Genomic DNA, 10,266 nt, shown 5'->3' with positions numbered 1-10,266 from the left:
CTCTAATTGCGTATTAATACATTCTAGAAGTGTGACTAGTTTAAAAAACTTAATTTTGAAATTTCTGCAATTTTATGAAAAAAGTCCTCTTGAAAATAACTCCAAAATAACTGGAAATGCCACAACATGAAATTGTAGCTTTTTGAATTTCAAACATTTCTTTCGTCTGTACGACAACAATTAAGTGAGATATCTATACACGTTTAAAACGTGTATTTTATATACGAGCACTACCTTGTTTGAGCCCTTTAAGCTCACCCCCTGGAAATAGCCTTGCAGCTTTTGTAAAACACCTACAAAATCGCCTTTTAATAAACTCTCTATCATAAAAAATAAAGGAGTTACAATTAAGAAAAACAATCACAATATTTCTTGAAAAATTCTAAAAGCACAAATCTTCATGATCGGTATACAAAATACGATCTTATCTCGTGATCGCGTATCAATGCTACATTTACCCCATATCTAAACGTCCTTTTTTTAAATAATAGTAATAATAATAGGATTTCTGTTCTTCTTTATACATAATAATTTCTTGGTATACGCTCCCATTCCAAATATTTCCACATACCTTATTGCTAAACAGAAGATTCAGTCCAGAAATGGTAGCACCGAAATGGAATACAAATTCCCAACTAATAAAAAAATACGAATAAATGCGATACAAATACGATTCATGCAATTGATTTCCATAGGTCGCTTCCTTTAGGAATATTACGATTACGTTGAATAAAATTCCTATACAAATTCCTAAAAATAAGCGACCAATACTGGGGTTTTTATTTTTTGAGTGGGCGGGATTTTCTTCAGGTTACGATTAATGTTTAATAATATGGAAATCAGATCGCTTCGTGGCGGCACAGCTGATCTTTTGGCACCGCCCTGGTAATAACTTTGTATAAGTAGTCCGCATTTATTACGGACACAGCCAAACTTGCATCAGATTCTCAAAAGTATGGATCGAGAACTTGTTCATTCACAGGAATGAAAAGCCAATTCTCGCTGAATATTAATTTTGCCCCTTTAATTATATGGGTTTTGCTACGAGCAAATGCACAAATAAATTGCCTTTACAGTAACGCTATAGAAATTCAGTAAACGCACCCAATTGTACGTTCTTACGTTGGAAGATTCATAATTTTCGTGTTCCAAAACCGTAAGGTATCAAACTTGGCCGAGATTAGAATTTCTTTTCAGACCCATGTTTAGGGGTGCGCAACTTTGGGGTAAGAATTTTAGATACCTAAAAACCTGTTCAAATATGTACCACCAGTCTTTGTTACTCCTATGGTTGCGGGAAAAATATTAAACTATGCAAACGTGGTCTTATTTGTAATATTGTAAAGTAAATTAAGTGATTTATTTACTTACAATTAATTAGCAATAAATTTATAACAGTCTTGAAATGGATTAATTTATAACAGTAATTTTTATTTATGACACAATATAACACGAGCGGGAGTTGGAAACTTCACTTCGTATCGATGTTGGAACTGACGCGAAACACAATTCGATTTGTTTCTGTAGAAAACAACAATCTTTCAAGAATATTCTCGAGTGGTACCGAACGCTTTCGAATGTTCTAGAAAAACCACGTGATATTTCCCGGAAATAATGCGTCAGATGCGCTGATGACAAATCTTTCATGGTGTTTCCTGATATTCCCTACAATATTAACAATTGGTGTAGACGTAAAATGAGTATTGCGTAATCTAAGAGTTTGCTGTTTCTTCCTTCATCGATTCCTAATGTAACATTTTGGAGCATTTTCAGAATTGGGGTTTTAAAAATGTTCGATACATTTAATTACCATATACGTCCCAATATCTGAACAAACACAGCCAACTTTAATTAGTCCAATTTGCATTCGTTAATTAAAGCTATTTGTTTAATAACGAAACCCGTGTAGCTTTTAAATTGAAACCCATCACGCCCGTATTAACAATCCTGTTAATGTAGCAGATAAAAATCGCCAATGTTAGTTTTTCCGGTAGATTCTTATAATAAAGTTGTTGCTATCTGTATCGTAAAACGAGTTTACAATAAATCCCTTTGTGGGGAGTTATCAAAACAAATGGGACATCGATTAACATTTACTCTTTGGTTGTGGTTTAATCACGGCGGCGCTCGACCGGTATTTGATTTGATCGGTTTTATTTTTAAATAAAAAGAAATGGAGGTTAATTAAGTACTAGAGGCAGGTGCATGTGGAGATGAGAGCTGCCTGTGTATCTAATAATCAAAGCTGACTGTATAACAATGGCATCATTTCGATTTTCCAATATCAGAAGCTAAGAGGGTGTGCATTCATTATGCAACGATGTGAAACACGTTGATATTAGGTATTAAAACCAACGCATAGTTCGAGTCTGTATCACAGAAATTGGATTTTCTTCTGATGAAACTTGTCACCGTTTCGGATTCAATCGATCCTTTTTTTCGTTGCAGCCTGTTGTGGCGTCGCCATGAAATTTTATATTATACCGAGACCCTTTTTTTATTATTGGTTTTCATGCAAATTCCCTTATCGAACCTGCCTCCTATTAGGGATTCGCTTTAGAAATATATTAAAAGCCGAAATTCAGAGAAATCGCTTCTTTGCCACACTCAGGAGCAATGACTTAACCCATTTAGTTTTAAAATATCTGTCGGACCTTATTTTTGTAAAATATTTGAGAGAACTTATGAAAGGAAAACATTTGGATGTGATAAAATGTTTTCATTTCATTTATTTCAAAAGAGAGTTCCCTTCTTTATTGTTATTTTGACAGACTGCAAGCATTTCACTTGCATTACTTCTCAATGGTTTGTAGTTGAGTTGATTGAATCTCATTCATTTGTTGCGCAATGAAACGAAATTTCGTTATCGACCTGTGTCTTTCAATTTTTATATGCAAATTGTGCGAATTGCGTTATTCATCACGTTAGACATCTCCCAATAACGCTGTGGGGAAATCGATTAATATTATGTATCAGTCTCTTGTGGAGTTACGCTCGCTATATGTTTCGGGATTCGATAGAAGAATTTTGTATAGTATGGATGGCATGGGGCGTCTAATGAGCTACTGAAGTATAGATAAGCAAATGTAAAGTTAAATTGGTTTAAATTCGGTTTAATTTTTTGTGTTTAAGGGCGTTTTGTTAGTTCTGCCCCCCGAGGAAGTGTGCCAGTCACAAAGGGCTGACGATTTTCTCAGGTTTGAGGCACGGTTGGTTTTATAATTCCTAATTCCTTTCGTTTGTTATGTTGCTGAAGTACTTTTGGAACTTACCTGATAGTACTACTTAAGTGAAAAACTTATACTCCAATATGCTTTGGAGAGTGTAAAAATTCATTAAAAAGAACAAATCCTTACAGTATCTTGAAGGAAACCAAAAACCTACTCCTAATGAAAATGAAAAATATCCCTACTAATTAAAGATTAAAAGTTTGCACTTATCTTAATTTGTTCTTCCCAGATGCATCAAAAACAGATCTCACTCGGGTTGTGCTGCGCTTTGTTTTCGCACGACAGCTCGGTGAGGAAGATAGTGTTCCTTATCGTTATCTTCAGCTTCTTCTAAAATGCCAGTCCATCTCCAATGTTTCAAAACTGCATCGCATTCCGTATATAATTCAGGAGTCATCCTACTGCATACACTTCTTAGTCTCCTTCCAGCCAGAGCTCGATTAGGCGGGGGACGAGCTTCATTTTTCCAAGGCAACGAAACAATATAGCGTTTATTTTCGTACTTTTTCATTTTTTCTCATGATCGCTTGTTTTTTGTCACATTGTATTGCATCATCTTTGATACCAAGAAGTTCCAATTCCCAGAATTTGGTTTCGAGGTCGTGTATTTCTTCTACGTGATTGATGGCAACACAAGTTGAGAGGGTTCTAAGCGCAGAGGGTGTTCCTAACACGGTCCAGCCGAATAAAGTTTCAAATGCCGTGAGATTTTTATCTAAAACTCGTCGGTTTCCGGTCAGCAGAGAACCGAAATAGTGAGCTCCTATCAACATTCCTATGGGACCGCTACCAGCTCTAATTTCTGTGTCCTTTCCTTCAATTTTAACCTTAACCTGTGTGATATAGTTGTTATCCGATCAGTCCCTAATACTTCCATTTCTAAAATAGTGTCTCTTGATCGTGCTGTAATTCTATTGCAATTAAGTTCTTGTTAATAAAACGTTGAATGTTGCTGTATTCTTGTTCTTGTATTTTTTTATGTTACTCCACTGAAGAGGGCAAATGCTCTTCTTCTAAGTGGGACTAAAATTGTTAGCAAAATCGTAGCAACTGACATAACTACAGAGTTTGAAGGTGTTTCCTTTTCCTTATTTTCGAATCCTACTGCGCTTCACTCTTATTCTTTTCTTGTGGGGCTCTTCTTCCGATCGAATAGGTTTACAGAACACATAGGTAGAACATGTCTTTTCTAACAAACAGTGCTGTTTTCATTCATTTTACAATCTTTGAGTGTATGTCCTTTTTCGGTACATATAAAGCATGCTCCCTTCTTCAATAAAATAGCCTTCTTATCTTCTATTTTCATCCTTAGCACCTTCCTGAAGTCTCTCCCTTTATGTCCGGCGATTTCACAAAAAATACAAATATTTGAAATGGTTCTTTCTTTTTTATGTAGTACTTGAGCTGTACGCGTTCGTGTCGGTAAAGGGTCAAACCGTCGAGAAGCTAGTTTTACCCTCTGCTCTGTATCAATTTCTTTCTTCGGGAATTGTAGTAAGAATGTCGGTCGGTCTTTAGATGACTGATGCTTTTCAACAGGTAGTTTGCGTCGAAGTGCTTTGAGCGTTTCCTCAGGAAGAGTAGATTCAACTAATGGGGTAATAATAGGAGCACAATCTTTCATGTTAATTTGCAAACTTTCTAGAGAACGTAATTCTGTCTCAACCTTATCATTAATTTGAAGAATATCCTGTCTAGACTTCAAGTTCCGTAACGTTCTTTTAGGGAATTCACCCTTAAGATAATTTTCAGGAGTTGGCGGGTACCCTAAAACCAATTCTTTCGCAGTTCCTGCCACTGCCTTCACCAGATATTGAAATTTCTCTGCGTCGTCCAAAGAAGCTTAGTCAATCTTTCCAAAGTGAGCCCACCAGCCGCAACCGGTTCGTTAGCGCCAACTGTTCAAGTTCTCACCACCCCCATCGCGTTTTTTATCTTCTGTAAAGCCGACGAATTTTGTATTTTAATCTCTCTACACCATAGCCATCGCTTATCTCAGTCAATTAAATTTTACTTTGATACAGTCCCATTATCAAGCATCTGTCAAATAATTTTTGTATAGACGCGATACATTCTTTACCCACATGTTGCTTAGCTTCTACGTCAAAAAAAATAATTACAACCTACTAAATTATTGAACAATTTTTACAGCATAAGTACAAACTACGACTAAAATTAAATAAAACTAAACAATTATGTGCCGATTTGTAATAAATTCCACCAGATTTCATATTACTGGTAAAATTACGTTTTTAATTAACAATACATTTATAACAAACTTAAGAATGGATTAATTTATAACAGTAATTATTATTTATCACTTACAATTTATAATCTAACTCAAGTGCATCGAGGTCGGAACCGTATGGAATACGCTATAATTTCCTTATATAGTAAACGACAATTCTAGAAGGATTCGGAGTGTTCTAAAATGAACACGTCGGGAACAGGAAAAACTGTGGGCTCAATATAATAGAAATCAACATATTTCATTCCCTAGGTCATGTACCGAGTTCGAACTCGCTAGATTATGCCCTATGTGTTAAATGTGTAACAATTCAATATAACTCCTCTCTGTGGTCTAGATCAAAAGCTTCAGAGCAAAATGTACCCAAAATTATTCTTTTCACATGAATTTGGAGCTTTCAAATTCATTAAACGCATTATCTTGATGCCGAGAGACTAAATCACATGCAAATTTGATAACCACGTATGTTTGATTCAGATGATAAATTCTTTTTCGGGGGCCACATGTATTTTCATCAAAACGTCGCGGGGGCGTTACAAAAGCCAAAGGCATAACCATAAATTGCCATAAACCCGACCCTATGCTAAAGGCTGTCTTTTCGTGCTGTTCAGGATGCAAACCAACTTGTCAGTAGCCGATCATCATATCATAGGTGGAAAACCACTTAGCACCCGTAAGCATGTCTAAAGTGTCAAGTTTTAATCTTTGTTTTTAAAATTGCCTTGACTTAACCTACTATGCAGATTCACATAGTTTGATACCTTATCCTATTGTGTGTTAAATCGTTTACAATTTTTTGGTTGTTCTTAATGGTCTTGGCCAGAAGTAACATTCATATAATTTTGAACATGCCGGATATTTCTACTTTTGAACAAATTGGTGTCTTTTTGTGGTACTACTGATCTTCAAACACAGCGCAACTTTTTTATACTGAAGCATCTGTGCCTAAAATTATAAAAAAATATCTCCACAAATAAAAAAGTTGACGTCGAGATTTTTCTTGGCTCAGATGACAGACCTATAAGCTAGTGAATATAAAATATTAAAAACTGAACAGACGGACGAACAGAGAAAGTGGTACACCCATTGGAAAATGCGCTAAAGGGTCATTATTGCTCTGCGCCAAATATTTCCCACACGAGCACATCCAATTCCAAGTCGGTTTTAAATGTGCTTTGCTGATATCTAAATGTAAGTATGTTTAAAAACCACGTAGATAATTTCGCATTCGTCGTATTCCGTCGAATGTATAAATATTTTTACATTTAAATAAGGTTATTTAGTATGAATGTTCTAAGTGTAACAGAAACGGCTCGTCGCTATTCCTTGAAGACGCAATTTAAAATTTCACGCTAGCAAAATTACATTTACTTGTTGTAGGATGGAAGTCACATAGAAATTATTTTAGAAAATTGTCAATTTCGCCGGCATTATTAGACAGTAAAAGTGGTAGCGTGAAATTTAATAATGTTAAGAAATAGAGGAGCAAACGTTAAAAATGTAACTAGGAGTTGTATGGCACCGTATGTGTTATTTTACGATGAAAACCTGACGAAGACCATAAAGTCGTTCCAGATGAGAACTAAAAGTATAAAAAACATTTCAGAGAGCGCACTAAAAGACGGACAGATAGCAGTTAAAATAAAAGTATATGTGTCCACTTTTCCTACATCATCCAAGTTACGGATCGGAGAATATACGCTACACTGTGTGTAAGTCGTGGTCTCAAAACGCCAAAGGGTAGCGCTGAACAAAGGGTTCCTGAATTGAAGTGGATGCTAGAATATCATACTTTACTGTTAGGGCTTAGTGGGAGTGAAATAAAATTCTTTGCGGAAGATTAGAATTCGCAATCGTAAAACTATTCCCCGTTTTATGAAATCTTTGAGGGTAAATTTAGTTGTTCTTTTATTTTTGGAGACATTTCACGGAGATAATGTCAATAGCTGAAAAACACGCGAACTTTTGCTTGGGTTGTTTATTCGAAAGGATGACGTACCTACCGCTATATATCGGTAGAAAGCGGAGATTTCCTTTCTTCGGTAAATGTAACGATTTTGATACTAACTCGCACGAAGCATGCGATAGATTTTTAAATTTATTTTCTCTAATTTCCAGATAAATTTTCTATTCACGGATTATGAAGTTTGGTAGATTTTTACATACATTTTTTTTAAGTATGCCTTTTGTCAAATAAGTATGATTGAGTCGCCGGGTGACGTTTGAATCCTTTTAACTGCAACCTTGCTTCTTGTCTCGTAAAGGAGCTCAGTGGTACCAATATTCCATCTCCTTGCATAACATATTCTTAACTTAATATACCGGGTGTAGCATCTACTAAAACCCCTCGAATCACCTTTCCCTTACCATAAAAAAACACCGAAAAAAGTCTTAGAGCTAACTTGTACACAATTTCCGTCGGCATATTTCTAAAATACTTTTCATCAGGGGCGTGCTGTATTCCAGTGGCGTATCAAACTTGTGTTTTTTTTAAATAGAATATCTCACATTTTATTATAGATTTGGAATGTACTCAATAAGTATTTAATTTTTTTTGTAGCATGTAACGATTTCGCTATTTCCTCAAAATTTGAGGGTTTTTCGAATTTTTTTTAGAGAAACGAAATCGCTCTCGGGGTTAAGTTTTGAATTGAGGCACAGGTTAAAACTTCTTCCACTCTCACTGATACATACTTTTTTCTTCGAAAAATCAAAAAAATAAAATTTTTTATTGACCTTCACCAAATATATTTTTTAAAATTTCATTTAGCACCCCCCTAAACAAATCACACTTCTTGATAACCGAAACTACAAAATTTCCATGATTTAGAAGTATGGCGACGGAAATTGTGTACAATTTTGCTCTAACACTTTTTTCGGTATCTTTTATGGTAAGGGAAATATGATCCGAGAAGTCTTAAATGCTACACCCTGTACAATGTACATATTATGTTGTATAGGATAAACAATTTTCGTTTACCTCGATGTGACATCACTCGTATAAAATAATTTTTCCATGAAAGTTTTGAAAGCTCTGCCCCAGCAATGCAAGCCTTCAATTAATTAAAGCAAAATTATTGCTCTCGTCGTGTCACCAGAACAGAAATTTCCCAAAACGTAAAAAAATCGTATGGACAACTTTTTTTGTGAGGTTCCCAGTTAATATTTTCGTCTACAATTACTCCTAGACATTTTCGACTTTACCGACTGCAATCTATCCTGTTGATAATAAAAAAAACATGATACTTTAATTAGAATCAAAAACAAAACTATTCATTACCTCCATTTTGTTTAAGTGGCACTGTACACTTAGTAGCTTTTGTTTAGTTTAGAACTACTCCTCCAACTCCTAATTCCTCTAACTTTGAAGCAGAATGGACATGATCCACTAGGTCAAATCCCGTTTTAAAATCTACAAACAGACCTCTGTTATTTTTTTACTAGCATTCAAGCTATTATGAATAAGTTCTGTAACAATAGACAAGGCATCCTCAGTGGACATTTCTGATCTATATCAAAATTGCCACGGGCTTAAGAAATTTAATCTATGTAGATACCTATAGGGCTTGGATTTTGATGATTTTGTAACTTTTTTTCTGAAAGTCTGAGACACGGCTCTGTTATATATAAACCTGTTGGTGCATTTTTTTTGAATTTTTTGCAATTTTTGATTCTTTGCTAATTTTTACATTTTTAGCGTTTTTCGAGGTTTTGTGTATTTTACTTTGAATTTTTGCATTTTTAGGGAATAGGGGAATAGGAATTCTTTTTCGTGCAGTCTTAGATTTCTAGGACACAATGTAATATTTTTCTTCTCTCGGTAGTTCCGGGTCTGTTCAGAAATGAAGCCTAAAACCTCCATTATATGCTGATTAATTAATTAATGTTAATGTTTTGTTTGAACCTGCTTAAGTAATCCGCAAGCCCACTAAATGATTAGATTTGTTTGGGATACGGTAAGTGAGTCAGTCTAACCTAATTGCTTCTTAAAATAATTTTGCGGTTTTATTCATTTTCATCAATAAATCTGTTTGTTATTTAAAATGTCATCTTTTTAAATTTTAATGTCATTTTTAAGTAATAATTGCATTTTTTATTTTTCATTTTCGCTGATTTTTAACGTCATTAAAATCCTAGCTGTAAATAAGTCTGTTTTTCTTAATTTCTCTAAAATTTTTGAAAACATCGATAATAAGCTGATTGGCATTATATTATCCAACCTTATAGTAGGCTCTCTTTTAAAAATTAGGACTATCACACTTAATCTACGTCTGTTTTTCAGCTATGTAGATTAACGAGCTAAAAAGATACAGCCCAAAAACTGACCAAACCTAAAAAAATAGGCTTATTTTATCATTCTTGTTAAAAAAAGAACATATGACTGTCCGGTTTTCTCTGTGTTAGTAAATATTCCTTAAACCTCAGGCAACTATGCAGACGATTTAAAAAATTGTCGCAATCTAATTTTTTTATTTGTTGAGATATTTAAATGAAACTTTGTATAGTATAAGCACAATATTCCATTAAATTCCAAAGAAGTTCAATAAATTCCAGAGAATTCCATTCAGTTTCAAAGAGTTCCATTGAACTCCATTGAATTTCAAAGAATATCATTGAATTTCAGTAACTCCTAAATCGAATTCGAATGAATTACAGTGAAGATTTTAAGTTGATACATATATATTCATGTTGTCAACATAAAGCTGTTATTATTATTTATGACAACGCCAACCCTCACAAAAACGTGTCTTGGCCATTCGACACTTATTCCGAACTAATGCGCACATC

The sequence above is a fragment of the Photinus pyralis genome, unplaced genomic scaffold, assembly GCF_008802855.1.
Source record: "Photinus pyralis isolate 1611_PpyrPB1 unplaced genomic scaffold, Ppyr1.3 Ppyr1.4_LG6, whole genome shotgun sequence".
NCBI classification, from domain to species: domain Eukaryota; kingdom Metazoa; phylum Arthropoda; class Insecta; order Coleoptera; family Lampyridae; genus Photinus; species Photinus pyralis.
Note: the sequence above shows the minus strand (reverse complement) of the source record.